We start from the raw sequence: 12,111 nt of genomic DNA, 5'->3' as shown, positions 1-12,111 counted from the left end.
ACACCTTTAATGTGCTGGGTGTTGAATGCAGAGCTCTGTGAATTATTGGTGCTCTATAACTGCGCCACAGCCCAGCCCACCCTCCCAGATATATTTCATTTTAAAAGACTTTGTCATTAGAGTGTACATATTTGTGCATATGTGATGGGAGTGGGCACACTTGCCAAGGCACACAAGTAGAGGTCAGGAGGCAACTCGGAGAGGTCATTTCTCTTCTCCCACTTTTGCAGTGGTTGAGGTATCTGACTCGGGTTGACAGGCTTTCATGGTCTCACTGGTACACCAAGACCCAAAGTGTTGAAAAGTTAAAGTGTGAGGGAGGTCTTCAACTTGCCACCTCCGTAACTCAACCTCCTAAGAGGCCAATATTATGAACTACATGCCCAACCCAAAGAACAGTTACATGAAGTGGATGTGCATGTGCTGTTAACCCAAACCTAGGTGTTTCCAAAGTCAGTAAAAGAAACAAGAGACCATTAGCTAAAAAGTAGACCACACTATCATCTCCTGCCCAACCTATGACTTCTAACTCCAGAGAACCGACTGACAGTGCAATCTGTGGTGAAGTCGGGGCACAGGGGGAGATAAGAGGATCACAACTGACAACAACTGAGAAAAAAAGTCAGGTCAGAAGGAACTGGGAACAGATATAAAACGTGCTTCATGATGCCATGTGCTGGGGGAGTTCAGAATGTCCCGAGAGACAGGGGACATCCACTGAATGATGTCTCTCACCATTACAGGTTCAACGGTTTGACGGTTTGGATGAAGTGAGTGAGTGGAGGAGGGTGGGGATGATGTCAACACCTTTCTCCCCCTCCAAAGTTTGAGAGGAAAATATAGAATATCATCCAAAGACGATTCGGACATGAATGAAGTGGTTAATCCCAGCGTCTGGGAGGCTGAAACAGGAAGATTGCCAAGAGTCTGGGGCCAGCCTGCAGTACAAGAGATTGATTGTATCTCAAAATAATGATAGAGACTGGAGAGTGGCTCCTTAGTTAGGAGCACTTTCTGCTCTTCCAGAGGACAGGAATTTGGTCCCCAGCACCCACTCCATGTGGCTCACAACTGACCACAACTCTAGCTTAAGGAGAACTGATACCTCTTGTCTCCTTGGGCACCTGCACACACACACACACACACACAGAGAGAGAGAGAGAGAGAGAGAGAGAGAGAGAGAGACAGAGAGAGAGAGACAGAGACAGAGACAGAGACAGAGACAGAGACAGAGACAGAGATACACAATTGTAATTCCATCCTCTGCTGGTTATTCTTCATTGTCAACTTGCTGGATTTAGAATGACCTCAGAACTTAGCAAGGCACCCTCTAGTTGTGTCTGTGAGCTTTAATGGATATGAATGAGTGGTGCCACCCTGGAAGCTGGAAGCCTGGGAAGAATAAAGGAGAGAGGAGAAAACCAGCAGTGTGGGTATTTACCGTCTCTCTGCTTCCTGGTTCTCTGTGGTGTGGAGAGCTCCTACTGCCTTGAGCTGAGATAGGCAAACCCTCTGTAACTGTGAACCAAAGTAAGGACTCCTCCCTCCTCCCCTTTGCCTCCCTCCATGTGACTCTGTCGAGCATTTTGCCACAGTGACACAGAAGTAATTGATAATGCATCCAAGGTCTATTGGGGTCTTAAACTGAGGTCACTTAGGCCACATAATTCAATCTTCTGAGGTGTGCACGTGCACACTGTGTGTGTGTGTGTGTGTGTGTGTGTGTGCTCCTGCGTGTGCTGGTGTGTGAAGGTGTACTGACCCAGACGAGTGAGTGTGAAGGCCAGAGGCTAATGTCAGCATGTCTTCTCAGTTGTGCCCCACTTTATTATCTGAGACTGGACCTCTCACTAAACTTGGAACTCAAAGTCTCAGCGGGGGCCTGGCCGGATCTGCCAGTCACCAACGTCTCCAGAATAATGCTGAAGTGCAGATACATGCTACCGTGCCCAGCCTTCCTACTTGGGGACTGAGGATCTGAGATTAAGCCCTCATGCTGGAACAGCAAGCACTTCATCTACTGAGTCATCTCTCTAGCCACTGATGGATAACTCTGTTAATGAGAATTTTCAGGTTCCAAGAAAGTGAGAAACTTCTTTGAGGTCACACTCCTAACGGGAGTTCTAGCGATCTTCAAACACACGTCTTTTAAATCCAGAAACTGCAGCCATGTTGGAGCTGAGGCCATACTGGAACAGCACCAATGCTTCCCCAAGTGAACTCCAAACCCCACGTTTTTTTTTTCTCACTAGCACTTGTTAAATGCGTCAGTGAATAAATCAATTCCAGTCTAAAATATTTAAAGTATAATATTTTTGTTCATGGTTACATAAACACACGGATCCTGCTGCCCTTTTGGCTACTAATGGAAACATTTTTTATACATGGTTGACTGAAAGCAGGGATATAAAAATAAAGATTATGTAAACTAGAGATAAAGTCTGCCTTTCCTTCACTTCTCCGCCCATATACCAAGCTACTTGTGAGCATCCCACATTTATGGTTTTTACACACATCACCAGTAATCAAAAGGAAACTTAGAATGCAAAGCTCACACGAATGAAATTGTGTATTATATTTGTAAGTTACCTAGGTAGAACCTAAAAGAACACACACACACACACACACACACACACACACACACACACACACACACCAAAAAAGGGGAGCAGGCAGAAATGTCACAATAATGATTGTTTCATATTTATAGTTTATAATGCCAGACCACATTATGATCTTGGATATCACTTAACCCAGGTCAGGAGCACCTATCACAGATGAAGGAACAGAGGTACACATGTTTCTTCCAATCATATAGCTCAGAAGCAGCAAAGCAAACTCAGTCTGTGGACCTTGTACTCTTGCACAGTGTCTCACACAAGACTGGACAGACCCAGGCTGACATTTCTTTTCCAGTCCATTTTACGCCTCTGCCAAGAACTGCAAGTGTTCTCTGTTCATGTCAACATCCTGCTTGGACGCTCAGAGAAAAATACTGTCCATTTTAGGAATTGAGTCAGGGTCTCAAGTAGACCAGCTTGGTGTTCCTTGAACTTCCTGTGTAATTAAGGGTGACTCTGAACTTCTGGTCCTGCTGTTTCTACCTCTTGAGTTCTAGGATTAGACTTGTTCACCGCCACACCTGTCTGCCATGCTGGAGACTAACCCAGGACTTTGGGTTATGTTAGTCAAGCAATCTACCTACAGAACTACCCTCCCAGCCCCTTATAGCTTTCAGAAAGGGTCTCCATATCCCAGACTGGCCTCAAAATTTGCTATGTAGTTTAGGGTGGCTTTAAAAGTCCAACTCCACAGAACTAGGTTTACAGGCATATATCATCCCACTCAACCCTGTCTATGTTCTTTAATAATAGATCTTCGACTATGGCTGAAGCCTGCTGCCCATCCTTCAGACTCTGCTTTTATTACAGTGTTTTCCTTTCCACTCACAAGCTCTAAGACAAAGCATGGTTCCCTTTGTCCTCTGCCCGGTTTGTTCTATAAGAATTGCCCTCTGGATCTCTGCATTCCAGTCATCTAGGCCATTTCTAAGATCTGGTCTTCCAGAGTCTTTGCTGAGACAGTCCATTCAGAATGGTATGGCTTTAGAGTAGGTGACCTTTGACACTGCTCCATGTACTGGGACATCTAACATGCAAGACTTTCTTTGCTGTATCTAGAGACCCATTTCTTCAATCTACTCTGATTAAATTAGTTCCAGGAAGAAACTGAGTCAAGTTTAGGGTCTAGTATGTTTCCCCTGAACCATCTGCGTGTCTGTGTTCCCAATCACTGGTAATAGCAAGGGGCAGTTTTCTCAAAAGGACTGACACGCACTTAAAACAAAACAAAAACAAAAACAAACCAAGAAGGGTGCCAAGAACAAGAAAACGAAACTTTAGGAGTAAAGGGACAACTGAACTCAGAAGTCATTTTCCCTAGGGCACATATAAGCAGCTGCTTGGACCATGAGCAATGGGAGGCCCTTCGTAGGGCCAAGAGCAAGACGGGCAGTAACCTCTGTGACACCTGTCTTTCTACAAACATATAGGTGAGTTGAAATGATTTATAGGAGCCCGTAAGACAGATCAGCAGTAAAGGTGTTTGTAGCCACGCCCAATTCTCTCTCTCTCTCTCTCTCTCTCTCTCTCTCTCTCTCACACACACACACACACACACACATGCAAATACATAAATATATATTTTTAAAATTTTAATTATGGTGAGGAGAGTGGGATGATGCACCTTCTATATTTCTCCTCCATTACATCTGAATCATGATAGGTATGTCACTGTTGTAATGGTATGGAGCCAAAGACAGTAGAACAACCAATCCTATTGAATCTCTTGGGCCCTGGGTGTTCAGTGGTGTTGTGCCTGTTTGGCATGGGTGAAGCCCCAGATTCCATCTCCAATTCTATAGGAGGAAGCACAAAATCTCCTGAATCACAACAGTGCATTTCGAAGACTCGCAGGAGAGTCATATGTTACACCAGTGTGGAACAGGACCTCACATAGTCTGGCACAAACAGAAGCGGTCTCTGGTCATCACAGCAGGCTTCGGTGCAGGGGGCATTTGTCCCAATTTGTTGGGAGGATCGAGGGACCCAGGAAAAGACTGGGGTTATTCATGATACCGAGCAAACATCGCTACCTCGCTGAGGAACGAATTTCACATTCTGCTCCAGTCAGCTTAGAACAGCAGAGTTTGAATTATGCCCAAAATAACAAAGGCATCCTGGACCAGAGTGTCAAGTGTCTGAGTTTGTGTCTATCGAGTGGACGACACAGAACTGCAGTCATGTGACATTGCCACTTTAACAGCCCTATTTAAACAGACGAAAGGTGGGCTTGGTGGTGCATGTCTGTAATCTCAGAGCTTGCAAGGTTGAGGCTGAAGGACTGTCCAAAATTCAAGGACGGCTGGTGCTAGGTAAAACTACCAGGCTAGCTTTCGAAACAGAATAGTCTCAGATAGATAGATAGATAGATAGATAGATAGATAGATAGATAGATAGATAGATAGAGACAGACAGACAGACAGACAGACAGACAGACAGACAAATGATAAACCCAAAACAAGGCTACTACTGCACTTGAGGCAGACTCTTGCTTTGTTTTGTTTTTTGTTTTCATTGTTCATATTTTGTTCCAATAGCCCTGGTGCTAAAATAACACGAAATACAAAGTTTTATTTTGCTTAACACTAACATGCACAGCACAGCACTGTTCACATGACATCGGTGTGTAGCTGCCGCCTTATTACAGCTAAAAGTTTGAACCAGAAGAAGCCTGGAAATGGCCAGTCCCTTCTACCAAAGTTCTGTACTACATGGATCTGAGCATGTGACCTTGTACTGGTTCCAGAGAGGGCTCAATCAATTACTAGTTGACCTGTGTGTCATCTAAACCAGACATTTAAACTCTCCAAACTGGCATTCCCATAAAAAGAAAAGAAATGGATTTGACAATTTTAAAGCATTTAAAAATAAATGACACAATCTAAATATTTAGAAAAATGTAGAGTGTGTTCTTTGAAACTTTTAAGGTTTGTATTTTGTTTCTCTGACTGTATAATCCTTATAAAGTATTGAATACATGGGGAAACCTGTATCCAGTTCATGATTGTTTTAAGTGATTGCCATAACAAAATGCAGTCTTCGTGTATATGGGTGCTTTGTTTGTGAACCTCATGTGTACCTGGTACCCAAAGAGGCTGAAAGAGGGCTTCAGATGCCCTGGAACTGGAGTTATACACAGTTGTGAGCCACCATATGGACCCTGGGAATCAAACCCAGGTCCTTTGGAGGAGTAACTCTCAACCACTGAAGCATCTGTCTAGCCTCACAAGATGTTGCCTTACGAGAGTGCTAGAACCAGGCCTGGGCTGTTACTCACTGTGCTGTACACCCTCAGGGAAAGGACAGGGCAGTGACACATCTCGGCTTTCTTTCAAAAGAGGGAGGATATGAAGTTGGCTTACCAACTCCATCCTTTTAATAACAGCAAACATTTACTTCAAAGTTATTTTCTCCTTCTTTCCTTCTTTCCTTCTTTGCTTCCTTTCTTTATGTGTGTGTGTGGGGGGGGTGGGCACACAAGCCTTAGTACAAATGTAGGGGTTAGAAAACAACTTTTGGTTGTCCCGGAGATTGAACTCAGGCCATCGACTTAGTGGCAAGCACTTGCATGCCCCGAGCCGCGTCACCATCCCTCAGTTTGATTCCTTATTCAGTGCCTCAATCAAATAACAATAAACTTGTCTAAAAGCTACACCTATTCTGTAACCAAAGAATTTTGATCATTTTGTGTGTTATTTGCTGTGCACGCGTGTGCGTGTACATGTGTATGTCAGGAGGGGCCATCAGATCCAGATCACAGATCACAGGCATTTGTGAACCATCGGATGTGGGTGCTGGGATTCAAATTCCAATCCCATGATGAAGCAGTACGTGCTCTGTCTCGGTCAGAGTTCCATTGCTGTGAACAGACACCAAGACCACAGCAACTCTTATAAAGGAAGTCACTGGAGCTGGCTTACTTACAATCAGAGGTCTAGTCCATTATGATCCTGGTAGGAAGTATGACGGCACAAAGGCAGACATGGTACTAGAGAAGTAGTTGAGAGTTCTACATCTGCATCCGTAGGCAGGCAGCAGAGAGAGACACTGGACCTGGCTTGTGCATTTGAAACCTCAAAGCCGTAGTGACACACTTCCTCTAACAAGGTTACACCTACTCCGACGAGGCCACATCTCCTGATAGTGCCACTCCCTATGGGCCTGTCAGGCTGCTTTCATTTAGACCACCACATGCTCTTAACCAGCAACCCAGCTTCTATTCCCCAAAAATGTTTTTAAAGGGATGCTTAGAATTGAGGAAATGTCTGTACATACTACTAATTCTTTTTCTATTTTGCAATGCTGGAGATTGAATCTAGAGCTCTAGGAAGGCGCTTTACTGCTGAGCCAAGTCCCTATTCCTTGTTTTGAAGACAGTCTGACTAATGTAGCCCAGGCTGCCCTCCAACTCATGATTGGCCTGCTTCAGCCTCCTGAGTGCTGGGATTACGGGTTTGAGGTACCACAGTCGCTACCATGACATACTTTCCTGCTGCTTCTCATGCTTTGTCCTTCAACCCAAACTGAGGAAGCTGTTAGACATCTGTCAAAAGATAAGCCTTAGCGCAGAGTGGAGCCATAGACCTGTAACCCTAGAATTGTGGGTTTGAGGTCAACCTAGTCTAGGCTAGTCTTCTAAGGCTAGCTCAGAATACAGTGAAATCTTGACTCAAAAGACCAACAGTAACCAGATCTGATAGTACAAGCCAACAATGTAAGTCACTCAGGAGGGCTACAAATTCATCGCCTGCCCTGGCAACTTCATGAGATCCTGTCTCAAAAGAAAGAAAGAAAGAAAGAAAGAAAGAAAGAAAGAAAAGAAAGAAAGAAAGAAAGAAAGAAAGAAAAGAAAGAAAAGGAAGGAAGGAAGGAGGAAAAAGGAAAAAGAAAAAAGAAAGAAAAGAAAGAAATAGGGAGAATCAAATGAGTTGTTGTTGTTTTTAAGAAGAGGGTTGTAGGTATAGCTCAAAGTGTTTGTCTGCCCTGTGCGAGGCTCTGATTCAATCCCCAATACCACAAAAAAAGACCAAGGGATAATAAGGGAGCTCAGAAGAGGGCCTGCCAAGGCTGAGGATTTGTGTTCCATCCCCAGCACTAAAGTTCAAAAATGAAGTTTGAGCCTTTTTCTCATCTTGGAAATTCGAGTCACTTCAAAGTAGATCTGAACAAACAAAACCTTGCCAAACAGAATCTAACAGCAGCCCAAAGAGAAAGAATTTGAGGGGCCAAATGTGCGTCTTCCGAAGCTATATCTGCTGGGGTCCTGCACGCTAACTTTCCTTAAATTACCCACTAGATTCTCCCTAAATGCTTAAGAGAATGAGTTGAATTATGTACAAAGCTGAAGTTCCTTTTCTGCTGCTGTAGCCGGCTTCCTAATTACAGGAAAAAAAAATTCCGTTTACAAGCTTGAACTAGGCTAGTGCCCAGATTTTATCTTATGGGTGCTTTGCCTGCATGAATGTCTATACACCATGTACATAGAACCCAAAGACGGTGTCAGGACTCCTGGAGCTGCAGTCACAAATTGTTGTGGACCACGTGTACACTGGGAACTGAAACCAAGTCCTCCCCAAAGGCTGAAAGTATTCTTAATTGCTGAGCCATCTCTATAGAGCTCCAGCTTTTTTTAAAAATTATTTTGTGTGGGGAGGTGTAATGGTTTGTATATGCTCAGCCCAGAGAGTGGCATTATTAGAGGGTATGGCCTTGTTGGAGTAGGTGTGGCCTTGTTGGAGTAGGTGTGGCCTTGTTAGAGTAGGTGTGTGTCATTGTGTCTTTAAGACTCTCATCCTAGCTGCCTAGAAGCCAGTATTCTGCTAGCAGCCTTCAGATGAAGATGTAGAACTCTCAGCTCCTCCTGCACCATGTCTGCCTGGATGCTGCCATGTTCCCACCTTGATGATAATGGACTGAACCTCTGAACCTGTAAGCCAGCCCCAATTAAATGTTGTCCTTATAAGAGTTGCCTTGGCCATGGGGTCCGTTCACAGCAGTAAAACCCTAAGGCAGGAGGAGATATTACATGCCTCAACATACGTGTAGAATACACAGAACAACTTCCAGGAGTTTGTCCACTATGTGGGTCCTTAGACTTCAATTCAGGTCACTTGGCTTGACAGCGAGCTGAGCCTTTTATGGGTTCTGACTTCCTAGGTAATATACCAGCCCTGGTTCTGCAAGGAATTGATTTAATAGGTGCATGCACGTTCTACATAGACTCCAAGGAGGATGAGGTCTGCCTTGTCACACAAAAGCTACACTTATCACTCTAGGTAAGAGGATAATTCTAAACAGGTTGTTTCCTCATTCTCAACTGGTACTCGTAGTTCATAAATGGAAAAAAAAAAGTGACATGTCAGGCATGGTGGCACCCACCTGAACCCCAACAAGGATGAGGCTGGGGCAGAAATATTACAAGTTTGAAGCCAGCCCAGGCTATACAATGAGGTCTAGGCTATACAATGAGATCCTATTTTTAAAAAATAGTGATTATTTGAGAAGCCCAGGGTCACTGTTAGTATGTTGTTAACTCGGGACTTCCACTCAGATCCAAAGGAGCCTCTATTTTATTTTCTGGAAACTGACAAGTTAGCTAAGTTATTATGAAGTGGACAAGTCCTCGTCAAAAGTGAATCTGCGTTGGTCACTGTTAGTGTTAGCCTTAATATTTACAGGACCAAAGGACGTAATGACGTTAGGTTTATCTTCATTATTGGTCAATGAGGAAAATTTTATTATTGTGAGCAAGCTATACCATAATCCCAGTTGTTTCTTTCCGTGATGCCTATTGAATAACAAGAAATACATAAGCTATGTCCATTTCATAAGCTTCAAGGCACCAAGTAGTCTTGATTTCATTTGGGACATGTCTTTCATGTGCACTGGTGTGTGCCTGTATGTCTGTCTGTGTGAGGGTGTGGGATCCTCTGGAAGTGGAGTCACAAGCAGTTGTGAGCTGCCATGTGGGTTCTGGGATTTGAACCCTGGTCCTCTGGAAGAGCAGCCAGTACTCTTAAGCACTGAGCCATCTCTCCAGCCCTCCATTCCAATCTTAGTTACTAATATTACTAACTCTCAGATTGCACATTTCATGCCACCCAGGATCATATAGATTCTAGAGCTACTAAGAAAAGGCTGTGACCATCACGGGTTTCAGAGAGGCTCTAATACAACTAAGGCAGAAAGCTCACAGACGTAGCATCACTACAGACGGCTAGGCACCAAGGAATCATCAAAGAGCTATTCATGGTACTAGGCTGCCTAGGTGCACAGCTGGTTTAAAGTTTAGTGGTTCTAGACAACGATATAGTTCTAGTGGGCAAGTCAGACAGGGTGATGTGCTTAGCTGAAGCCCTTTGAATCAAGAGCCCATACAGTGGCAAACACACAGAGTGACCCAGTGACAGGCAGGATTCCGGAGCAAGTTCCTCCTGCTTTTGAGATAGTTTTACCACGTAGCCTTGCTGACTTCCAACTTGCAATTCTCCTCAGACTCCTAAATGCTGGGATTATAGCTGTCACCACACCCGGCACTACCCTACCTCTTTTCATGACTCAGGTGAGGAAGTTCTTTGGTCTAGTATGTTTGCTAAACTTGTGGGCCTGGTTCCTCTGATATGATTTTGATATGCCTGAGCGTTCCGATTTAGCTTTTTCATTTGTGTCAGTCCATGCCTTGTGGTTCATTCGGCACAGCTGCGTGTTTCTTTGTGGTAAGCTGTGTGTCCAACATCTGGTGTCTACTTAACCAAGTGAGCACACTGACTTAGCAAGAGCCATTAGAAATGGAACAAAGTGTTGATGTATAAAATAGTCACTCCGGGCAAGGCTCAGCCTCAAAGCTCCTGTCCTACACCAAGGGCAGAAACTCGAGCAGGGCACTGCTGATCTCCTACGGAGCACGCTTTCTCTAGTCAGGTCTTTTTTCACTCACCAGTGGCTCCTACTCAGCAAAGCTGTGTTCAGCATGCTCACACACGCTCACACATGCCCACACAAAGAGCACACCTTCAAAGACACAAAGCTGCCAAGATACGGAAGGCTTTGTTTTGTTTTGTTTTGTTTTGTTTTGTTTTTTGAGACAGGGTTTCTCTGTGTAGCCCTGGATGTCCTGGAACTTGCTCTGTAGACCAGGCTGGACTTGAACTCTGAGATCCACCTGCCTCTGCCACTGAGTGCTAGGATTAAAGGTGTGCACCACCCTAAGAGTTTTATTTTACAAATGTATTTTATGCGTACCTTGGCTGCATGTATGTATGTATGTATGTATGTATGTATGTATGTATGTGCATCATATATACATGTCTGTTGCCTTAAATGGTCAAAAGAGTACTGGTTCCACTGAGTTATGGACAGCTGGGAGCCACCAGAGGGTGTCAGGAACTGAACCTGGGTCTTCTGCAAGAAGAGTAACAAGTGCCCTTAACCACTGGGACAACTCTTCCAGACACAAGGTGTGGGGTTTCATCATGTATAGCATGAAATGTTTCCTATATCTGACTTAACTCAAATAATTTTTTAACTTGAGTTACATCCCTGGAACCTGTGGGCAAAGGAGACAACAGGCTCCTTCAAGTTTTCCTGACTTCCACACATTTGCCATAGCCCATGTGCTCCTCCCCACAATAAATAAAACGGTACTACAAATTATTAATATTCAGTCATGACATGTTATTGGAGGGTGGCTCATAAGACTACACCAATCTTCAGGAAATTAAAAAAACGTACTGAGGGCCCAACAAAATGGTTCACTGGGTAAGGGCCACCAAATCCCACAGTCAGAGTTCTATCCCCAGGACCCAAACAGTAGAAGGAGGCGGCTACTGTTGAAGGTTGTTCTCTGACCTCAGCAAATGCTCACACAAGTGAAAGCAACAAAATCAGTTTAAAATGAAAAGAAACATTGAGGTATGGGGAAGTTAGGAGATTCACCAAGGTTCCTCCTGCCAGTTTATATAATCGGTAAACAAAGAGGAGAAGAAGCCCTCTGTAGAGCTGCCTCAGGCCGGGCAAGGGGTGGGCAGGCTAGAAGAGATGAAATCCTGTCTTTGGTCCGTGGTTGGTGCTCTATTCGGGATGAGGAGACGATTGTTCCTCTCCCAGAAGTTACTCCACCTTGAGTACCTACTAGTAGCCTACGTCTCTCACCGTACAGGGCGCCATGCTCGGCTACTGAGAGACTTAACTTGGATAGAGACCACCCTATAGTATGGCTGTCTGTGTTAGCCACCTCCGGAGCCCACGTGGAGCCCCGCCCCGGAAGCTGGCTGTCCCTCAGACTCCTCCCCTGGCCTGGGTGAGGTCATAGCTCTCCCACCACCACGAGCTCCAGGGAGGGGCCCAAAGGAGCCTCGACGGCGCATGCTCCCACTCTGGCCGGCCGCTCGGCTTGCCTAAGCCGGGCTTGCCTGCGCCTGCGCGGCGTTCGCGGAACTCGGCGAACGGGTTGCGAGAACCACGAGGCAACCGGGGGCAGGAGGCAGCGGCC

The sequence above is a fragment of the Rattus rattus genome, chromosome 8 (assembly GCF_011064425.1).
Source record: "Rattus rattus isolate New Zealand chromosome 8, Rrattus_CSIRO_v1, whole genome shotgun sequence".
Classification (NCBI taxonomy): domain Eukaryota; kingdom Metazoa; phylum Chordata; class Mammalia; order Rodentia; family Muridae; genus Rattus; species Rattus rattus.
Note: the sequence above shows the minus strand (reverse complement) of the source record.